The sequence below is a fragment of the Heterocephalus glaber genome, unplaced genomic scaffold (genome assembly GCF_053883595.1).
Source record: "Heterocephalus glaber isolate CG9 unplaced genomic scaffold, H.glaber_assembly_v1.0 deba00001067, whole genome shotgun sequence".
In the NCBI taxonomy this organism is placed as follows: Eukaryota; Metazoa; Chordata; class Mammalia; order Rodentia; family Bathyergidae; genus Heterocephalus; species Heterocephalus glaber.
In genome coordinates this window covers 4,180,255-4,199,314 of record NW_028258187.1, presented here as the reverse complement: position 1 = coordinate 4,199,314, position 19,060 = coordinate 4,180,255, and the positions used below count along the sequence as shown (strand labels likewise).

General features: G+C 42.6%; 1 long non-coding RNA gene across 1 annotated transcript; it reads left to right on the top strand.

Moving 5' to 3' along the window:
- Positions 1 to 215: 215 nt before the first annotated feature.
- Positions 216 to 2,245, top strand: LOC110346218 (uncharacterized). The gene is made up of 4 exons (XR_002390123.2): positions 216 to 336; positions 538 to 655; positions 1,729 to 1,963; positions 2,150 to 2,245. It is a non-coding gene; the product is annotated as an uncharacterized LOC110346218 (long non-coding RNA).
- Positions 2,246 to 19,060: the final 16,815 nt, after the last annotated feature.

Sequence of the window (19,060 nt, the reverse complement as noted above, 5' to 3'; positions counted from 1 at the left end):
CTTGAGGACATTGTACTGAGTAAAGTAAATCAGGGATAAAAGGACAGATATTGTGTGATTCCACTCATACAGAGTGTGATTGAAAAATATGTTTAATTTTTAAGTTAAAAAATTTGCTACTGTGAAAGACACATCGTCACTGGTGCCCTCAACAACATACCAGCCTTCATCCCTTGTGTATCCCTGACTTCACTTAGGGCATTGTCGTTGCAACACAAAGCTCAAGAAAAATTAACTTCTAAATGGAGGGGAGAGGAGAGAAGAAAAACCAGACTCGGAACGTACCCACTGCTGCCGTGCGGGTCTGAAATGTGCCCAGAAAGCCTTGCGTTCAAGGTGTGTTCCCCAATATGGAGCTGCTGGGAGATGGTGGGAACTGTAAGAGGTAGGAGGCCATAGGTCATGAGGTGTGCCCTTGAAGAGTTAGTGAGGCCAGGCCCTCCTCCTTCTCTCTGCCTTGTTCACTGGGCCATGGGGTGAGCATCTCTCTCTACCGTAGAGCTCACAGTTCACCGCTCTGATGTGTTCCCTCACCAGAGCCATGGACTAAGACTGTGAGCCGAAATAAACCTCCTCTTGACAAGGCTGATTATCTGGAGGACTCGTCACAGACACAGGAAGCTCACTAACGCAACCACCATTTAATGCAAGAATGGTAAGAGAGTTCATATTAATGAATAAACCACTTATTGTAATTTTATAGACTAATGTGCTTCTTCATGAAACATTGTCTTTTACGTGATGCTAATGACCCCCTTTTGCAAATTGTTCTTCAGATAATTCCCACCTGATCATTTTCTCCAAGAGATAATTTTAGTTTCAGAAAAAACCCTCAATTTTGACAGTTTTTGCAGCAAAAAAAAAAGATTGGGCAATTCCTTGGCTAGCACCATAATTTCAAGAAGTGGTTTTGCTTTTGCAAGAACTCACTGATGTGATGATGAAGTGGTTTTGCTTTTGCAAGAACTCACTGATGTGATGATATGCCACGAGTCTCTCAAGCATCTGGTGACACTTGAAATTTTGTGTAAAATGTTTGGGGAAAATATAAAATGTTCAATATAATGTATCTCAGTTCAAGTGCTGAGCTGCAATTGGCTTAGGCAAAGTGGAGGATAAAAGAGAATCTTGCAATTTACTCAACTTGCTCATTCACTCATTCATTCTATCCCTGGGAAAATTAATAAGAACCAAATATTTAATGCATCCAGCAGGTTTTTGAATTTGATTTTAACAGATGGGCAAGCAAGTGGACTTTGAATGGGAATACCACGAAGCTTTTGTTTCTCCAGTTGTCCTCCTTTGGTATGAATTCTCTAGATCCCTGAAAGTTCATATTAACTTTGGCTGTATAATGAAGCAGAACCTAACACAAAAATTACACTCCAGCACACCAAGAAGTGAGAGAGTAGTACTACCAGTTCTTGAGTCGACAGGAACATCCTTCCTGCCTCCTCCCCCCAAGAACTTTTGGGGCTTTGCTTGCATTTCTGTGTCGTGTTGCATGTTCCCAGGGGTGGGTCCTTGAACCCTCTCCATGAGCTTCATTCCCTGGAGAAACTTGACCTGACGCACATACTGACCATCCTCTCCTGCATCTTGATGCTTGAAGTTCCTCCCCGTCTTGGACTCAGTATTCCCAGTTATCTTACTCAAAGTTTCTGATAAAAAAGTTTATTCTCCTTCCCCTATTTTCTCTAAACCAGCTTTCCTGAAATTCTGTTACAGTTCTGGAAGTGATGACAAAAATATCAGGACCAGAATAGGGGACAGTTCAAGGAGGCATCCAGGAGGGAAAGGTTTCACCACCGCCTGGCTGGCAAACAATGGGCACCTTGGAAAACCAACAGAGCCACCATACTGTACAGGAGAGAGAAACAACCCAGTGTATTCCAGCGACAGGAAATAGGGCCCACAAAGAAATGTTTTCTGTTTTGTTCCTTCAGTAATAAAATATCATCACGTGAGTTGTAATCAATCTGTAACTTTATCCACGGGATACTTCAGCTTTTGTTCTTCATTTTCTCTCCCTTGACTTTCTTTGCCTGGGAAGACTTTACAGTTCTGCTGGGAGAAAGGGGGAGAAAAAGATCTGCTTGGTCCTATTCAAGCTTTTAAAGAACATTTACTTTTTTTCCTTTTCCTACAGACCACAGCCAATTGCTGCTCCTCCCTTTAGAAGGAAGCCCTGCTGTACCTGCTCTTTCATCTCCTGGATGGAAAATGTCTATCGGCTGGAAATGCTGTGAGTCTTAATTTTCAAGGATTTTAGTTGTAAGCCTTTCAAGGCATGAGCTAAAGTTTCAGGCAAAGGTAACTTTAGTAGTTTGAGCCTGATTTCCACCCCCACCCTCTGTCCTCCAGGGGCATGTGGGGAGTTTTCCGAGTGAATAAGCTCTTTAGCTAAGGTATCAACTTATGTTCCCTGGTATCTGATGAAGGTTCTTGGAAACTGACACTTTAAAAGAAAAAAGAAAGGAAGAAAGGAAGAGAAAGAAAGAGAGAGAGAGAGAGAGAAAGAAAATGAATCCAAAGACTTACAAAGAGGCTATACCAGTACACCCCAGATGGAAAATTTTATGGGAGTGGAGAAAATGTATAAGTGAAATATCAGTATCATAAAATAACAGGAAATAGTGTAATCTACCTGATGGAGAAAATTGTCACTTAAAAAAAACTATCCTAATTTCCTTCAGAATTGTTCTTGTTTTTGAGCCAATAAACTGCAGCTAAGCTGACCACGGGCCTTTCTTCTGCCAAACCTACACTCGCCAACAGTACCTTTGTGTGTTTACAACTGAAACTTTCCATTCTTTTTCTTTTTCTTTTTTTTGTAATTAAAATAAAGCCATCCAAGGGCAGGCAGAAATCATGCAATAAGAAATGAAAATTGCTAATGATCGGGGTGAATTGTGATCCAGAAATTTGGAGGAAAGTCAGAGTGAGTGTTAGGGCAATGGGCTCAAAGCAATTTGGAGTCAACCAGGAAAAATGCAAGAGAGGAAAAGCCTGCTTTCCTTTAATAAGTAATAATAGCAATACAATTTACTTTAAGCAGTGCACAGTAGAAGATAAACCGACAGATGGATGCCTGAGGCACTTGCTCTGGGGAAACATGACGTGGACGTAACTTTTGCCTTGCCTCCCTCTCCACACCTTCAATTCCCTAGGATGGATTACATGACTCGGTAAGCTATTGCTGAGCATGTGAGGAAAAACATGTTTGGTTGCTTCCACAGCGTGTTATCAGGATTAATTTCCTGTTATCTATCCAGATTATTTTGACTGGAATGTTTGTGGCATTCCCAAAGGTAATGATTAGAATTGGTTTCACAACACATCTCACACACACACACACACACTATTCACCACTGTGAAGGCTGGGTAGGCACTGTGCTAAGCAAAGTGGAGAATGGGAAGATGAACCAAAACTCGAAGGTGTAAGTATGAAAGTGAGAATTGTTCAAGGTAGAAAGTGATTCTGTCAGGAGAGCTGGGCAGATAAAACATTAGGGAGCTCCAAGGATGGAACAATGGTTTAGAGGTGGGCTGGGATGAGGTCCAATAAAGTCTTTTGAGAAAGGAAGCATTTACACCGCATCATTAGGATTGACAGGACTGAGACATAATCCTGCATTGGTCCGCATACATTTAAAACACAGCTCAGCTGTGTACGTGTACTGGTGCATGCACTCATCTACAGTGCTCCTCACGGGCAGGTGTGGCATGGGGACAGGGTGGTGGGGTCAGCAGTCGGAGGGTGCCTCGGAGTAGCTGGTCTTCAAGGTGTTGATGGGTTGGAACACTTTATTTGGCTATTTATTGCCTTCGAGCTGTTGGTATTAGCTGCAGATTGGGCAAACTTGTCTTCACAACTAATCAGTCTGTACCTCTTGGAAGATTTTCCGGTAGGTGTCAGGAAAGATACTGAGGTAAAGTTCTCATATGCTACGTAAAGCTTCAAGCAAAAACGATAGAATTGTTGTGATTTCCTAAGGAAACAATTTGCAAAGTCATTTGGATTGTACATAATTTGTTTAGCAATTGAGAAGGAGAAAGGCAGGCAACAGTAGTGAAAACCCCCGCTGCCTCTACCAGAGGTGATGTATGAGACTGAAATCAGTGAAGAAGTTTTTCACATCCTTTGTGGGGTATAATATGGGGATGAATATAAAATGTGCAGGGTTAGTTTAGGAAGCACACAGTTATTAGGTTAGTCAGTTGGAAGAAAAATGCTTCCAATGGCCACTTAAGGAGAGTGGGAGAATCAGTATCTTGATGGATTGTAAATGACTTTAAAATTCCTTACCTTACACAACTCTTGAATCTACCATGAAGGATAAACTGGGAGAAAAGACAGAAAACAACAGATTCAAGATCTGCGGATCTGAGACCAGCCTAGGGAAATACTCTGAATAGACAACTCCCACTTACTAGAAAATGGATAAACATTTGCTGATTTGAGGTTGGGTAACTGCTAGAAAATGGTTTGCCAATATTTAATTTCATTTGGTTTTGATATATAGAAAAAGGAAACAAGATTTTGAGAAGGAATTCTTCAACTTTCTTTTCTTTAAATTAGTTTTTCATAGTACAAGAATCATCATTGGATGTTCACAGATCCATCTGTATGTTCTGGATCTTTTCAAAAGCACAGCCTGAGGAAGGGTTAAACTGTTGACAACTGATTTGGGGGGCAAGCCTAGGGCGTGGGAGTGAGGGGGAAGCTCCGGGAGGACAGGGAAGGATGCGGAGCACTGTGATGCCATGGCTTCTTCACCGACCCTGGGTCACAGTGAGGTGCCAGGGTGCAACGCAGGCCTCTCCAAAGCTGTGTTTCCGAGAGGTTTGCTAGGAGAAGTCCAGGGAGACAATAAAGGAAAGAGACACTTTCTGCTGAGCTCTCGCTGCTCTTGGGTTTCCCCTGGGGTTTGGGCTGCATCTTTCTCCTGGCCTCCTCTCAAGACACCCCTGCGTGGAACCCAGGCAAGTTTGGAAGGGAGAGCACAGTGCACTGTGTGGGATACTGAGGAAAGAAGAGTGAAGGAGGCAGGGGAGGGCCTCTGAGAAGAGCACTGGGTCTCACCGACCATGCAACAGTCCCTGTACTCGGTCTCCATGCACATGCCACTCCTGTTTGAATCTTTTGGCTCTGATGGTACATTTCACTTTAGTCTTGATTAGGCCATTCCCTAATGAGATCTTCATAAATCCCAGAGTGACAGGAACAAAACTTGGTTTCTCTCTCCATTTCCAGCACTCAAGTGGTCCTGACATTTAACAGTCCTCCAAAATACCAGCATGAAGAAGAGTAGATGGAAAAACAGAGAGAAGAGTAGAGTTATTTTGAGTGACTGAAAACATTCATGATATCACTTCTCTTTCCTTTGAAAGTGTAGAGACACCAATCCAGTACGTATTTACTTTATTACCCAGGGTTCACATTGGGGTGGGTAGGAAGTATAGAGGAAAGAAGCACATGTAATCAGAAAATCTTCCAGATGAGTATGGTACATCCCTCCTTTCTCCTCACAGATAAGAACCAATGCACCAACCCAGACCCAAATATTTGGTACTAACATTTCCAACAAAGAGAAGAGCATGTCCAATGACATGGACTGGTAAAGAGGTTTCACTCCATGGTGCACTGGCTCCAGGGCAGGGCAGCATGGCAGAGGGGCATCACAGAGGAGACACAGCCCATGGCAGGGCAGGCAGGAAGCACAGAGTTGTCCAGGGAGAAGGAAGGGAGATGGGCTTTTCCAGACTACATTCCTAGTACCCACCTCCTCCAACCGGGCTTCATCTCCCACTGTCACATTTAGCTATACACTCATCAGTGGACTAATCCATGAATGGTCTCATTGCCACGATCCAATCACCTCCCCAAGGCCCCACCCATGAGTGCATGAAGCTTTGGGAGACAGCTAGATATAAACCATGATATCACTTGTTCAAACAAGACAGAAGGGTCCAGGTGGCATCTGTTCTTCCTTGTCACCTGGGATTTCTTCATGGCGGTTGGGTACACTTCCATCATGAGCCCAATGGGGAAGCCAGATATAGTCTCCTCCCCTACACCCCACACATATAACTTTAGAAAGAAAGGATTTCTGAAAGAAACTGTTAGTTCCCTAAATTAGGAATGGGGGTAGGAAAACCACAAATGGTTTTCCAAAAATATACACAGCACTGATGCTAGAAGTCAGACTGATTCTTACATCATAGCCCAGCGCTGGACTTTCTTTGTTGATCTAGTCAGGGCGTTCAGTTTTCTTGGGGTTAAATGTAGCCCAGAAACAATGTTGCTACAAAACATAATGGAAAACACCAGGCTCAGTTTAACCTGGTTCCTCTGGATCAGGGTGGGTCACTGTTATCCTGAAATAGCATATGAGCAACACTGTTTTTTCAAACTCCTTCTACTATATTAAATTACCAAAATAAATAGTGGCTATATTTTATCTGCAGTATCAGCAACAGGATCGTATGACACAGTGTAGGCTGGTATCACTTAACAAGTGGGGCTTATTACTGGAATATTGTAAGAGTAGGTTGCCTATGCACTATGCACGCCACAGTATATGGAGGTCCTTACTGTATTAGGGTGAATTCAAACCTGTAGGTGGGACTAACCCATCAGAAGGCCTGTGCTCTGCAAACAGGATGCCCTCTCTTAGAAACCAACGAGACTGACGTTTACAGCTTAGTGCAGCAAGGTGGACCGACTGCCCCTGAGCCAGAGCCATACCCTCTGGATTGCTTTCAGATGTATTCAGTATACTTCTCTCTCTGTAGAGCTGGAAAGAGAGTGGAAACCTAATAGCTGTTTACCAAGTGGACCAAGGGAGGAGAGGTGAGGAAACAGCTTAATGAAAACTAAAAATGTTTGGTTACTTTGATCTGATCACCTGTAGATTTCAAAGACAACCAACCCTCTATAACTAGAAAATTTGTACTTTCCCTTGGGAGGTACTTCTAGTTTACTAAAATGTATAGATTTAGTATAAAATAGTTGTATGACTTTTAACAGAATATATTACATAAATGAAAAGCCAGTGGAGTGTTTCTAAATTCTAGCAGACTTGTTAAAGAGGCAATTCTTTACATTTCTGTTAGTACATCATTACACTGTTTTGCATTTTTTTTTTTGGTAGCAGGGATCGAACTCGGGACCTTGCGTTTTCGAGGCAGGTGGCAGAACCACTGAGCTACATCCCCAGCCTCACTGTTTTGCATTTTTAAAAAACATTTTCATATTTTATTGGTACATTTAGGTATAAAATATAATGAGATTCATCACTGGAAATTTGCACCTTTACATAATCTCTCTTGGTTCTTATTTTTTCTCTCTTCTCCTGCCCTCCCTTCAACCCCTCCATCCCTCCCTATTTACAAAGGCTTTGTTTCCATTTTCTCTTTTTCTCCTATTAATTCCATTCCCTTCTTTCCTTTCCCCTACCCCTACCCCTCCCACTTCCCCTTTCCCTTTGCCCCTTTTCTTCCTATTCACATTATCTATTATTATACCTTTTAGTCCTTATTGACACTTTCAGTTTCTCACATTAGAGAAATGATTTGGTATTTACATATGTGTGTCCTATTTATTTCACTTAAGAGTATCAGCTCAATGTTCATCCATTTACCTATAAATGTCTCTAATTTTTCATTTTTTATGGCTTAGTACTTCATTTTATTAAAAAACCATATCTCTCACCATACACTAAACTAAAATTGAAATGGATTAAAGATCTAAATATTGAAACAGAAACGCTGAACCAGCTGGAACAGAGGTTAGGTAGAACTTTAAAGACATTAGTGTAGGAAAAGAGTTTATGAACAAACCCTCAGTTGCCTGTGAACTAGCACAAAGAATCAACAACTGGGATCTCATCTTATTAAAAGCTTCTGCACAGCAAGAGAAACCACCAACAGAGCTAAGAGACAACCCACAATGTGGGAAAAAATTTTCACCTGTGTTTCTCAGACAAAGGCCTACTTTCTAGAATCTATAAAGAACTTAAAAAAGTCAGAACTCCCAAATTCAAAGACCCAATCCGAAAATGGGTATCTGAAATGAACAGACATTTCTCACACAAAGAAGAAGACATAGCAAATAAACATATGAAAAAATGTTCAACATCACTGGTCAGTCTAGATGTGCAGATGAAAACAACACTGAGATTCCACGGCACCCCAGAAAGAATGGCTGCTATCAAGAAATCAACGAATAACAAATGCTGGTGGGGCTGTGGGGAAAGAGGAACACTGCTCCACTGCTGGTGGGAGTGCAGACTGGTGCAACCACTGTGGAAATCAGTATGGAGATACCTCAAAGAACTAGGACTGGAAGTCCCATTTGACCCAGCTATTCCCCTGCTGGGGATCTTCCCAAAAGAATTAAAAGAATCATACCACAGCGATATATGTGCACCCATGTTCATAGCGGCACAGTTTGTAATAGCTAAAGCTTGGAAGCAGCCCAAGTGCCCATCAACTGGAAACTGGATAAAAAAGATGTGGGGTTTTTGTTTGTTTGTTTTGCATTTTTAAGAATGCTTTACTTGAAAGTTTAACCACCCTAGGAATCTGGCTCATCATACAATATAAACATAGTCTAAATTGACTATTTAGACAATCTAATAGATGAGTTTCAGTCTTTGTGTTTAGGAAAAAGTAAAAATAAAAATCAAACTAATAAAAACTCAAACTACCACATTCTCTCAATTAGATAATATAAAAATTAGATAATATAGAATATAACTTTTAAAGGTTCAAACCATCCTTATTTATGACGGTTTGACTTCACAGCTTTTTGACTTCACAGTGATGTGAAAAATGATCCATGTCAGGTGGAAAATGCACCTTAGTTTTCAACTTTGATTGTTTCCCGGGCTCACCACATGCGGCGATCCTCTCTCCAGGTGCTAAGTGGGCAGTGAGGGGAGCTTCCGGTCAGCCACTGGTCATACTGGAAACCACCGAGGTGTGGGGTGTTCAGTGCTCTTCAGGGCCGCGGCCCGCAGATTAGGGTGCCCAGTGCACTTTGGATTTGTAGTGCGGAATTTTCAACTTGTGATGGGTTGGCCATTTTCCTCCTCGTTTACACATTGGTGCAGAGTAATACAGTCACGAGTGCTATGGATAGGACACGTTCATGGCAAGACCCCAGCCCGCAACCTTGCTGCTGTCCAGATACCGGAGTGCACGCCCACAGGCCTCGGTGCAGTGTCCGTCCCTCCAAGGACCCTGGAAGCAGTCGAGGGATGCGGTAGACATAAAGATGAGTCAGGCTGCTGCCGGCAAACACAGCAAACCATTTCACAATCAAATTCATTTTGTATAAGTGGAAGGGGCTCATGTTAAAACAGAAATCAGGTCAGGTATGGGGGTGCACACCTGTTCTCCCAGAACTCTGGGAGGCTGAGGGAGGGGGATGGCAAGTTTGAGCGCAGCCCAGGCCACCCAGTGACTTAGTGAGACTGTGTCTCAAAAATAAATAAAATGCAAAGTAGTAAAATAAGATAAAGTCAACAAAATAGGCCATGGATGTAGGTCACTGTGAAGGCCCTTGGTTGCATCCTCAGTACCACAAAATAAATAAATAACGAATATAGCAATGAACAACATCAGCCGGAGCATGGTCATTTATAAGTATTGTCATTATCCAGGGTAACGAACTGTATGCACTTCATGTGCTACACGTATAACCAGCAGAGCAGGTTTGTTTACACCAGCATCGCCACGAACACATGCATATCCTGTGGCTCACTGCGTGGCTGTGACATTACCAACCAACAGAAATTTCCAGCTCCATTGTTGTCTTATGGAGCCACCGTCATATCTGTGGGCCACCGCTGATCAAAATGTCACTGTGTGGTTTTAAAGGAAATGACGGCGAGCCATGTGCACAGACGCAGAGAATCATGGGGCTTCAGAAGCCACCCAAAGCCAGAGAGTTCGCACAGTGCCAAAGCGCTTTCTTCCAGAGCTTCCCAACGGTGAACCGTTTCTACTCTGGACTCCTCCAGTGCTGGGGATCTAGGTGACCAAACCACACCTTTGGAGGGCTAAGACCACTAACAATTCGTTCTTAAGATGAACTAAAATCTGCCACGCTCTAACTTTCCATCTGCTTGCTGTACATTTTCCCTTTGGAAAAGTACAAGCTTAACCCAGCTCCCCTTCCACAGGGTAGCTGTTCAAATATTTGAAGACCACGGTTGCCATTCCCCTTGTATGTTCTTACTTTTTTCTCAAGCACTCTGTTGTCAGGCTGACTTCTCCTATTATGTAATTATATTATGAATTTTTTGGAGAACAAATGCAGCTCTTCTTTGAAATCCTTCTTGCAACCTAGAAATCAGTAAAGATCAACAAAAAATTAGATAAAAAATTTTGGCAAAGGAGCAGAAAAACAGGGCCCCTTGTATACCCCTGGTGAGAGTAAATCAATACATGTTTGGGACTCACGTTAGCAATGTACATGCCAACCATCATAGTTTGGGAATTGTAGAGAATTAATTGTTTTGGACAAAGTTTCAGTTATAAGCATGTTCATGTCAACAATGTCCAAAAGAATAAAATTGAAAACAATCTTTTAATGGTTAAATAACTCACAGAATGCCTGCTGTAGTACTGGAATGTGATATCCCAGAAAAAAATTTAATGACATGGAATTAACTGGAAAAAATAGAATATACAATAGTATGTGATAAATGCTCTCTATTCTCTAAATCTAACAAGTGCACACATATATGTCTATCTATGAACACATATTTGAGGTGTGATCAAATATGGTATTTAAATTTTAAAAATTATCACAGTAGAACACATATAGCCATTAATCACCCTAAGAATACTCCTCTCCTTTTTTCAAATATATTTAACTCATTGTTCTTGCCACTTTCTGTAGTGGTTCTGGAAGTCCTCTTTCATACGTGTCTTTAGTTATACACCTATGACTGCCTTGATGTCCCGAATCAATTCAAAACATTTACCTTTCATGGTTATTTTGACTTTAGGGAAGTGTCAGATGGGGCAGGATGCCAGGTCTGGTGGATAAGGTGGATGAGGACAGACCATAATAGTATTATGTTTATGAGCCTGTCATTCCGTTGGGTGGCCCTTGGCAGCAGCATTTGGCGTATTTTTGATCATACCTTATAAAAAGGCTCATGAAAGAGGACTTCCAGAACTGCTTCAGAAAGTGGCAAGAACAACGGGATAGGTGTGTTCAAAATGAGGGGGAGAATGTTGAGGGGGATTCATGACAATATGTCTTTTCCTTTAATATACACTTTTTTTTGGTACTGGTGATCAAACTCGGGACCTTGTGCTTGTGAGGCAGGTGGTGGAACCACTCAACTAAATCCCTGGCCCCCCTGTAATACACTTTTCAACTTAATATTCACCATATATTTTGATCAGCCTTGTGTATTTATTTAAGGGGAGGGAGGGGGAGAGAGAGAGAGAGAGAGAAAGGAATCCTGGAAGGATGGATACCACAGTGAAGCCAGTGGTCTTGTAAACAAAGCCCCTTTTTGTTCACGGAATTATCCACACCTCCACTGCAGATCTTTATTAGTGCAGCACACATTCCATTGGCATCAGCTTTGCCTCATCTTTAATCCCAACAAACGCACCGCTTTTCCTTCTATCCAATCATTCTGTAGAAAGTAAGGACAGGGCCCAGAATTGAAAGTGATTTTTTCCCGTCAGAATTACCGTTTCCTCTCATGGGTCAAGCATGTCAGTGTGACTGTGTTGAAGCAAAAGATGAAAGTTCACTAATTGTCACATAATCTTTTACTAAATACTGTACTTATAAAACACCCAGGGTGAAATATCAGGCTCTCCATTGTCTACAAATCAGCATCCCATTCTGTTTTAAAGAGATTTAAATCTGGGGTAGGGATCCTTCATCTGTTCATCTGGTGAGTGTTTTGGAGCATGGATCGTGAGTCAGACAGTGGTGGATGCTGTGGGGATCATCATGGCACCATCTTAGTGGAACTTCCGATGGTGTGTGTTCATTAAACTGGGCTGGGGAGGCTGAATTAAAAATTATTACTTAGTTCCTAAAATGCACCAAGCACCATCTGGATTGAGTATCATGGATTACTTCATTTGATCCCCTTCTCGGCCATGTGGACTAGTGGCGTTGTCTTCTCCACAGTCTAGACACAGGTTGGCAGTGGAGATTTATCAGCCTTCAGGCTCCCAGCTAGAGTGGCCCAGCGTGAGTCACCTGCATCGAGTGACTCAGCAGCTCCCCGGCCACACTCCACGGCATTCATGAAGGTGCAATTGTGACAGGGCGGGAGGTGACTGGTGATGAGTTGGAAATAGGTCCTGACAAGGAGGCTGAGACCCAAGGGCTGAGCAGCAGTAACCTGACTCATCCGGAAAGTGAGAGGAGCAGCTCACAGATGATCTTCAGTGGAGAAAAGAGAGGGAGGGACTGAGAGGAAGGCAGGGCAGAAGGAGGGCAGGAGCAGGCAGATGCCAGGCCACAGGGCCTGAGCATAGACCATGTTGGAGACCGTGCTGTCTACACTTCAGGAGGGATCAGACTTTCAAAGGCCTTCAGGCTAAGGCATGTCTGAACCACTACAGCAAGACGTCATTGGGCTGTCACGCAGCCCGCACCCCGAAGGAGGAAGAGTTGATGTGCAGAGATCAAACAGGAGGCTGCTGAACCCGGAGGTGTCACTGGACAGAAAGGGCATGAGTACGACTGAGGAACGTTGTCCCTACACTTTGGGACTGTGCCCTGCACTTGGCCTTTGATGTACAGAGTCTCGTTCTGGCCTATTTCCTCCGGTCTTCCTCCCCACAGGAACAACTTCCCAATGCTCTGTACCCAGTTCGGCCCTTATGCCCAAAGGTAGCTGCTGTACTCCGAATGTTGTACCTCTGCCCACATGCCAAATTCCTATGTGGAAACGAATCTGCACCGTTTTGCTCTTAGAAAGTAGGCCTTCCGGAAAGGACTAGAACCCAAGTAAGGAGCCTTGGGGAGAGTCCCAGAGAACTGCGCTGTTCCTTCCGCCTCCTGGGGAGGCAGAGACTCGCGCTCTGCTGCGGGAGGGGCTCTCCCCAGATGCTCAGTCTGCTGGGGCCTTGATCTTGAACTTCTTGGCCTCCAGAACCATGAGAAATAATTTCCATAGTTGTTAAAGTTGCGGATATTTTGTCATAGTAGCTTGCACCGCTCAAGTTTGGCCAAAGGCAGCTAAGTGCAGGGGCTCTGATGAGAGTCTGTACATCTTGCTGGCTGTGCAGCAGGCACTTCTGTGTGTACCCAGAAAGTCTTTCGCAGTAAGGTCCCCTACAGCTGCAAAGGGACAACGGAGAGAAGTGCGTGGGCTGCAGCCTGGGAGATGTGGGCCAGCTCTCCCTGTGCCGCTGATTAAGGGCACAGGACTCCGAGGAGATGGACATGTTTTCATCTGAACCATTAGAAGGCGTGATCGTCCAGGTAGGAGGCTGTGGCTATTTTAGCTAACACTTGTTCACTTTATTGTTATCTTCCAGGCTTACCCAACAGAAAGGTGCCTTTCTGGTGCTGCAGATATAACCAGACTGAGTCCCAGACTGATAAATTCTGCTTGACCTCTCCCATGTCTCTCAAAGCCTGGGTAACTGGTGGTGTGCTGTGAGGCCGGAGAAAGATGAGGCCGGAGAAAGATGATGCCTCCCAGAGGGCCAGATCCGTCTGTGATCTATTGTGTGATACAGGACGGGCTGAGAGGAAGGCAGGCCCACGGCAAGTGCAGTGGCAGCTGTGTGCTCCTATGGGTCTTCCCTCTACAGTTATTAGGGCCTTCATGCTGTGGCTGTGTATCAGAAACATCCTCCAGAGTTAGTGTTGGTCTCTTCTTGAGCTGGAATTCCACCCAAAGACTATGATCCTGCTCCTTCTTCTTGTTATTATTATTACAGTATCCTAGAAACCATCCAACAGGGATAGAAATTCAGGTGAATGGTGCCTCTTGTTCTTTTTAAAGAATGTTTATTTTCTCAATTTGCACATTAACAGGTGGGGGAGGCTGCCCCTGCCTATGTGAGAGAGCAGGGTGAACTGCAGCAGATTACTCCCTCAGACTAAGTCTCCCTGTGGCAGAGGCAGGAGCAGAGCAGTCCGGTCACTTTTAGGTCACACTTATGTTTCCTGTCCTTGGATTAGGACTCAGGGACAATTCCTGGGTCTTCCTGGGACTGAAGAGCACAGGACTAGGAGGTTGAGGTCCTTCCTGACATCTAACTCTCGGCGCGGCTGTGCCCAGAATGGCTCAAGGTCTGAGGGGAGAGCGTCTTCCAGAACCTGAGACTAAGCACAGCAAGAGCAGCCAGAGCTGAGAGACCCCACAGCTTTGCTCTGTCCTCTCAGGGGTGAAGGTGTGAACCACCATTCTGGAGAGGGAAGCAGTCTCTTCCGCATTTCTACATGTGCGCAAGATAATACTTCTGTGCCCCACGTGCTGACATGAGTGCAATGATTCTGAGACATATGGAGTACGTCTTCTTTACAGCAAACAGATCGTTAATACTCAGGAAGAACCAATGGCAAAAATGAGCACAGGCCTCTCTAAATCTCAAAGAGTTTGAGGAAATTTCCACCTTCAGGTTACAGAAACGATCTCCACATTTCCTGGGATAGAGCAATTTGTAAGCTAGCAAGTTAGATCTGTATTTAAGAGTAAGGTAGAGCTATCTCTTTCCCAGCCCCTCGCGTGTCAAGGCCAGTGATACAATGATAAGCCTGTACTCAGGTGGTCCTGGAAGGAAGTTACAGCAGACATCAATCTTATTATTATGCATAATCAGTGATTTGCTTTCTCTGTCCCAGTGGTGAGTTAACTCAGTAGGCTAGGTTAATACTCTAGTTTAGATCTACTAGATTTCTTCTAATCCAGGATCATAAATTGTGGGCTTAACCTTAGTCACACATCCTAAACCATGTGCTTATCCTTGTTTGCACAATTCACTGCAATTTAGTTAATATCGTAGAGCAGAAAAAATATTTTTTTCTCTCATCTCTCGGGGTCGGTATCCAGGGCCTATTAATTGAACTGACAAAAAATAGATTAATGGGAAAATAGGCATACAAATTTCATTTGATGAATTAGCTTCATGTTACTATAGAGAGATACCTGGGAGAGCTTATGGAGAGGAAAGCTTTATTTCGATTAATGCTTCTGAAATTTTTAGTTGAAGGTCAGGTAGCTCCATGGTTTTGGGGTTTGAGGGATGAGGGCCATTGTGGTGGGGACACATGGTGACCCAGCTGCTCATATCATAAGGGACCAAGAAGTGGGAAGGGCTCCACCTCTGCAAAGCCACCCTCTCTCTAATGACACTCTGAGGAGCAAACCTTTAACACAGGAGCTCCAAACTATAGCAATGCTAATACATTTTTTACTCAAAAATGAAACTATTAATAATTGTGAACAAACATGAAAGGGAATTCATGAAGACTGACTCCTGAACAATGCATACTTTCATTCAGGAAGAAACAAAAAAGAAAGAAAAACTTCCCCCTTATAACAAACCACCTGATATTAACAGATTTGCCCTTTTCCAGTCTGTCCACACTTGACTTCACTGATGTCTAGACAACACTTTGGATTTAAGCTTTTGAATTGATGCTGTGATAATTAAAGGCTTTGTGATGAAATGAATATATTTTGCACTTGAAAAGTGGCATGAGTTTGGAGTTTAGGGGGGTGTTATGGCTGTGTCTAGATATCCCCCTAAAGCCTCATGCAGTCATTAGGTGGGGCTTTTTCAGAGGTGGCTGGAATTAATTCATGGTGCAATGCTAGGATCGAAGGCACTAGGATAAGGGTGTGAGTGCTACCTTCCCTAAGTAGCCTGGATAAGACATAAGGGATAGAAAGGTCGTTCCTTGCCTGCTTTGCTACCTTCTGCCCTCCATGAACTGTTTCTTCTCTCTAGTGCCACCCTGCTTTGGAGCCAGCCGATTATGGACAGAAACCTCTACAAATTGTAAGCCAAATATACCTCTCCTCCTTTTAACTTGGGATGTTGAGTATTTCCTCCCAGTAATGAGAAAAGTAACCAAGACAGGTGGGCAATGTGGCGGCTGAGTGATTATGTCCATTTAAAATGCCTGTGGTGAAGTCTTGTCCTACCCTGCGGTCAGGAGTTGTGGAGCCTTTGGGAAGTGACCAGTAATGCAGGCAGAGCTCACATGCATGGCGTTACTCACCTTCCAGAAGAGACCCTAGGAAGATCACATCCCCTTCATCTTTCTGCAGGCAGGGACACTCAGCCTGCTCTGTCTGAGAAAAGGGAGCCTTCACCAGACACTGAATCTGCTAATGCTTGAATCTTGGATGTCTCAACCTTCAGAACTGTGAGCAATAAATTCTGTTATTTATAAATGTATTGCCTAAAACACTGTGCCTGAATACACTAAGATGCTGACTTCTGGCATCTTTTCTAAAATCACCAAATACAAGGCAATAGCTACAGTCTTTGCAAAAAATAGACAGTCAGAGAATGTCACATATAGCCAAATGGATATTCTCATGTCTATTACATTTTATAAAATCAATCAGTTGACTAACACAAAAAAGTTGCTCAAAAATATAGTATGGACAATAAGTAGAGTAAAAATAAAAGACAAGGTTAACTACCTCTACTTTGTAATATGCAATCCTGATGTTCCAGTATCTGAGCAGCTTTATAATTTTTCCATTTTCTAATATCTTTTCCTATGTAATTTGCATTGATATCTTCAGAGTACCGTTTTCTAACAGTCATGTTAGATTAGGGAATATTAGGCATAAACCATTAAGAAAGTGGTATTCGTGGGCTTGAATTGTACCAGTCTGAGTGTGTGTATGTATTGTGTGTGTGTGTGTGTGCACGTGCACTTTCATGTCATTCATGTGTGTGTGTGTTATGCAAGTTTGAATTTGTCAACAGAACTAGATTTTCCATGAACTAGACAGAAGCATAGATTTATTTATTCTACTAAAGTATATATCTGGATGATAAATAAGATGTAATAAAAATGCATGAAGAACCTAGGTCAATTAAGATGGTTATTTTAAGAGTAATTTAAATACGTACCATTGAAATGCTGCTTGAATGTGGGATTAAAAGTAAATCACCTATAATATGCATCTATAAAAATTACATTTTACCTGTATTTCTTTAATAGTATTAGCCACATTACATACTTTACATCTGTTTTTTAAAATAAAAACCACAATTTCATCAAATTTTTATACTCTACTTTGTTATTAGAGCTAAAGTATTTCGTAAGAAACACAGCTGTTGGCTTTAAATTTGTTATTTCAAAATACAAAAATAAATGCAATCCTCTCTTTAAAACATTAGCTATTGCATTAATAAATTATAGCTGTGATATAAATTAAATGTTAACCAATTTCAGTGTTATGTGAATTGTGAATCATTTTATGTCAATTGTACATAAAGTTCAAGTTTTGTATGAATTTTACTACCTGAGCTGCATTTGTTAAACAAACTTGTGTTGATTGTTTCTCATTAGCCTGTGTCTGATTATAAAGGAACATCCAAGTGATATTACAAATTTTAAAAGTCAAATTTCTGGCAGATATTGTGATTCAGAGAAGCCAAAGGAGGGCAAAATGGATCAGAGTCAGGGCAGTTCCGTGGTAGTCGTTAAACTTTTCCAGGTGAGCAGAAAGGAGGAGCGTACTGAAGGAGAAAGGCATCCACTTTTAGGTTGAAGCCCAAGAGCTCCAAGAAGGGGTTCGTTTGACCCTCCAGGGCCACACATTGGACCTCGCTCTCCTCCAGCTTTACAGTGCCCAGCTGGCATTCAAAATCTGCCCCACCCCTAGAGTTGTCTTCATTAAAACAAGGCCTGAGAGAACCCACACACATAAAAGCAGAACTGATGTGAACCTTTGCAGAAAATGCAAACCCAACCTAAAGTTAGGTTAAAAACTTCTGGCTGCTTATTTATCTTTTCCAAATTAACTTTGGATCATAAGATTCTATTAGCTGGTTTTGCTGGCACCACATTGCTGAATGGATGACAAGAAATGGGAGCCTTGGAAAAGCTACATGCCTACCCCAGGAATTCCAATCCCATTTTACAACCCAGAAAGATGTAGATCTCTTGGGTCTGGTTCAGATAAGCTGACTAGAAGAAAACCGAATCAGTGAATCCCCTAAGCTTCTCCCAGCCGTACTTCATGAAGGGAAGAGTCACTTCTGCCTTTTGTGAAAAGGCAGAGACAAAAGGCCAATATCCACTGACTCTCCTTCCATCCAAAACTTTCCCCGCAACTCCGCCACCAACTCATGAGCAGAAATTTCACTTTCTGTAAGTTAGATGGGAACATTCCCTGTGGCCTTGTTTGGCTGTGCTCTTCTCCTTGGCTTGAACAACCCTCATAGAACAATGCCCTCAGGCATTTGCGAGTGCTCAGGAGCCAGCTTGGGTGCCACGGAAGACATGTGTGCCATGGCTTTGCTGCTGTGGCTCAAAAGCACACCTGAAAAGAAAGCTACAGTGTGCAAAGCTCTTTTGGTTCTTCAAATTCTAGCCACAGGCTGCCTTGGGAACACTTCAGAAATCGTAGGAAGAAGAAACAGTATCTTCACATCTAGGCATTCAACCTTCCTTTCTTTTTTTTTTTCTATTAAATTATTTTATTGGTACATTGTAGGTATACAACACAATTACATTTCTCATTGGGAATTGTACCTTTATATAATGCATCTTGGTTCTTGGTTTTTCCCCATTCCTAGCCCTCCCTTCACCCCCTCCACCCTTCCCTATTTACAAAGACTTTATTTCCATTTTTTCCATTTCTCATCATTTTTTCCTTTCCCTTCTTTCCTTTCCCCTGTGCCTCCCACTACCCCTACCCCTTTGGACCTTTTATTCCTATTTTACATTATCGATTATTCATTCTAATCATTGGTACATTTTAGGTATACAATATAATGACATTCATCATTGGAAATTTGCACCTTTACATAGTCTCTCTTGGTTGTTTTTCACCCTTGCCCAGCCCTCCCTTCAACC